The sequence below is a fragment of the Macadamia integrifolia genome, chromosome 12 (genome assembly GCF_013358625.1).
Source record: "Macadamia integrifolia cultivar HAES 741 chromosome 12, SCU_Mint_v3, whole genome shotgun sequence".
Classification (NCBI taxonomy): domain Eukaryota; kingdom Viridiplantae; phylum Streptophyta; class Magnoliopsida; order Proteales; family Proteaceae; genus Macadamia; species Macadamia integrifolia.
This window is the reverse complement of record NC_056568.1, coordinates 24,994,784-24,998,788: the sequence shown is the minus strand read 5'-3', so window position 1 is coordinate 24,998,788 and position 4,005 is coordinate 24,994,784. Positions and strand designations below refer to the sequence as shown.

Genomic DNA, 4,005 nt, shown 5'->3' with positions numbered 1-4,005 from the left:
TTCCTTGGCTACTATCCCATCCAGAAAATATCCTTTCCCTCCTATGGTTCTTTCACTTTCTTGGGTTGACTCCCACTCACAGGTTTTATCAGTTAAGTAAGAATTCCCATGCTTCTCCTTCATCTGTAAAGGATGTGAATCCCTCAGGGCACATAAACTCTATCATTTGTTTAGTTGGGTAATCAATACCCTCATAAATAATCTGAGATAAATGCCATAAGTCTAGGCCATGGTGAGGGCATTCCTGGAGTAGATCATTGAATCTCTCCATAAGTTTAGAAAAGGACTCACTAGGCTTCTGCGTAAACTAGAGGATATCACTTCTAAGCTTATTGGTCTTGTGAGTTTGGAAAAACTACTTGAGGAAAACAACTGTGAATTTCTCTCATGTGGTTATGGAATTTGTGGGTAACCCATACAACCAATTCTTAGCTTGGTCTTTTAATGCAAAAGTGATGAATCTAAGCTTAATAGCATTATCAAAAAGCTATTGGACTTTAATTAGAACACATACCTCTTCAAATTCCCTAAGGAATAGGTATGCATCCTCCGAGGGCAGCCCTTAAAAATGGGGCAATATAGTGATGTACTGAGATTTGAGCTCATGATTATTGCCCTGGGCTTGTGGTAGAACTATGCAAGAAGGTTGGGTTGTTCTAGCAGGATAGAACCTATCTTTCAGAGATTTAGGTGGTGGGTCTTATTGTCGGTCTCTCATATTGAAAGGTATTAAAGAGAGTAAATGTATAGGGTCACTATTTGTTGGACCTCTTCTTTCTAACCTATTTGCACTATTATGTACCCACCCAACACATATGCAATAGAACATTATCCATAACTAGAATAAGACAAATCACAAACACAAAAGAATGAAATTTTTTTAGAAAACTTTTTTTTTTTTTGGTGAGCTTACCGACAGGGATTTAGGGTTGCTCAGGTCAATTCTTGAGATACTACTATAAGGCGAAACTTGTCTTTATCATACAATGAGGCTTGGCGACCTCCACCGATACAACTATTATTGCAAGTTGTTCTTCTCAAGAATTTAATAAAAGAAAAAAAAAAAAAAAAACAAAACAAAGCAACCAAAGCACTCCGATTTACTAAAAGAAAGCGAAAAATAACATTGAACTGTCTCCCTGGCAATGGCGCCAAAAACTTGTTCGAGATTTAAAACGTAACTGCAAGCGTACGAATCCGTGTAGCTAACAAGTCCAACACAAAGAGAGCAGCCACTTTATTTTTGGCTTCTTGAAGTAATGCGAAAGTGAACTAACTAATTATAGTGATCTACTTTTAACTACCGTCCTAAACCAACGCATCTAAGAATTCAAACCATGCAGATAAAAAGAAACTAAAATTAAAAACTAAAAATAAAGATGATGATTATCTGGCTAGGAGGGGCAAAGCCAACGCATATACTAGCCGTGAACTTTAGGGGAAAGGGAAAACAATAAAATAAAGACTGAAAGTAAAATTCTAAGTTAAGAAGGAAAGGGTAGTCAGAAGAGGGAATGAGAGGGGGGAGCGAAGACTTATGAGAAGCCTACCTACCTGAACTTCAATACTTGAACTTGAAAACTTGAAAACTTGGTTGAGATTTGAAATACTACTAGTACTAAAAATCATATCTAGAATAAACCAAATCTGAAATTGCTAGTACTAGAGAAGATAAATCTGAACTTGAAAGAGATGCTCTATAGCTTGTTCTTGTCACTTAGAACTAAACCTAGAACTAGAAAGTAAACTTACAACTGAATAAAATAAAACCATGAACATAAAAGAAACTTGCATTCATTAAGTAGAACTATATTACATAATTACATAAGCCAAAAGCAAAAGCAAAGAACTAGAGAAGAATTAAACCTAGAGGATAAGAGAGACTAAAGAAAATCCTAAGAGAGTGGGCCACTCCTTGCTTGAGTGTGTTCCTTATATAGAGGATGGGGGTAGGGCTAGGACAACAATCCTAGTTGGAATCTAAATACTGAGGTGGCAGCAAGAGAGAGCAAAGAGATAAGGGTGAGAAAAGAGAGGGGGTGAGATCCTAAACTTTGAAGTAGTTAAGAGATATTTCCTATTGTGTGTTCACCTCTGTTATCGTAGAGCAAGATGATGGCAACACATGCTCCAGGTGAAAATTTGTGACTGTTCTTTTCTTTGCCCTTCAGCTGTGGCGTAGGCCTCGGTCAAAGAGCGGCATTCAATAGATACCCAATTTTATCACCCTCCCCTACTATGATGACTCACAGATCGTGGGCGTGGCCTCTCGCTTCCGATCAATAGAGATAACAAGGGACCGAGGTAATCTAACCCTGAAACACTCCATACACATCCAGAAACCCTAGAAACCCCATGTGGGAGAAAATAAGGGTCCAATTATGACATCACATATACAAAGGAATCTGGTCCAAAGTGACCATATGGATGAATAGTAATTAGAGTGTTCCCCATGCCCCAAGCCGTGCCCATGCACCCAATCTCGCCCCACACACCCAGCCTCGTGCCTTGCCACTACGGCCCCGCACCCTGCCACTACAGCCCCACGTCCTGTTCTGCTGTCCCATGCCCTGCCATTATGGCCCCACACCCTATCCCGTGGTTTCATGCCTTTCCCAGTGACCCCGCTACCCTACCCACCACCCCATGCCTCCAGCCAGCAGCCTCGCTCTGGTGATCAAATTTTGGTGGGTTTTCCTTCTTCACCTGCTCACGTACCCCATGCCACCCAGCCATCATAGCCTACACTACGACATCCCATTGGCCAAAAAAGCATCTTTTTCACTCCATTGACCAAATAAGCATCTTTTCACCCCATTGGCAAAAAAATCACTTTGTTCACCCCATTGGCTAAGAAAAGCATCTTTTCACCCATTGGCCCAAAAAATACCCTTTGTACCCCATTGGCCAAGGAAATCCCCCTTTTCACCCCACTGGCCCAAAAAATCTATAAATACCCCCCTCTCCTTGAAGTTTAACACTTGAGCCTCCTAGTGAGCACCTCTTGTAGGAGAAACTCCACTCCCCTCTCCCCTCCCTCTTTGAAGTTCTTCAAGTCCTCAAAGCGTTCTTCGGGCCTTCGAAGTTCTTCAATCTTTTGATTTTCTCTAAACCTCAGCCTAACCCTCCTATAGTCTATCCCTAGCGGAAGCCCTACCGGAGTGCCACCTCAGCCTAGCCCTCCCATAGCCTATCCCCATCGGAAGCTCTGTCAGAGTGCCACCTCAGTCTAAGCCTGGAAGTGGCCTTCCCTAGCCAAAACTCTGTTGAAATTCAAATCTAAAAGTAACTGTTCCTAGTCGGAACTCTGCCCAAATATTACCATAGTTAGCATCTCTCGAAAAAGGAAGTTGGAGGTCAAGACCATCTTCTTCTGAGTCGGGAGAATCCATAAGAAAGTTTGTATCCACTCTAACTAGGGGGTCCACCCCTCATGGCCTGAAATAGGGGCCAAGCTTAGGTACAATCTCTTATCCGAATTAGCACAATGTAGACATTTTTATTGACCTTGTTTTAGTGTACATAAGTAATTAAATTCAATTAATGTATATATCTGTGATAACTTAGCCATGCATATGGAATATGAATAATTGTGAAAAATGTTCTTTCTCAAGCATCTAGTAGGAAGACCGGTTGAATCGGGTAGATCGAGTGTCTAACACCTTCCCAACTCTACAACCTAACACGTACCTTAAATCTCTGGACCAGACCAACTTTCAGGCCATTTTCTTAGGAATTGGGCCCACTCTAGGGTCCTAGGCCCATAATCTTAGGTGGCAACTCCAAACCTATTTTGTATGATCTTAATCCCTCGTATTGGACCATCATCAAATACCCTTCTCAATGACGACCCCTACACTCCTACAAAATAGGCTTCCATATATATCCAAGTGGCAGTACGACGGTGCGGGCTTGCAAAAGCACACACACAACTCACCCTCCCTAAGAAAGAGAGAGAGGAGAGAGGACCAAATGCACAGTCTTCTTTCCCCTCCCCCCCCCCCC

General features: G+C 41.8%; 1 non-coding gene across 1 annotated transcript; it reads left to right on the top strand.

Annotated features, from left to right (window-relative positions):
• Nucleotides 1-224: 224 nt before the first annotated feature.
• LOC122058528 lies at nucleotides 225-331 on the top strand. The gene has a single exon (XR_006133822.1). It is a non-coding gene; the product is annotated as a small nucleolar RNA R71 (small nucleolar RNA).
• The last annotated feature ends 3,674 nt before the right edge of the window (nucleotides 332-4,005 follow it).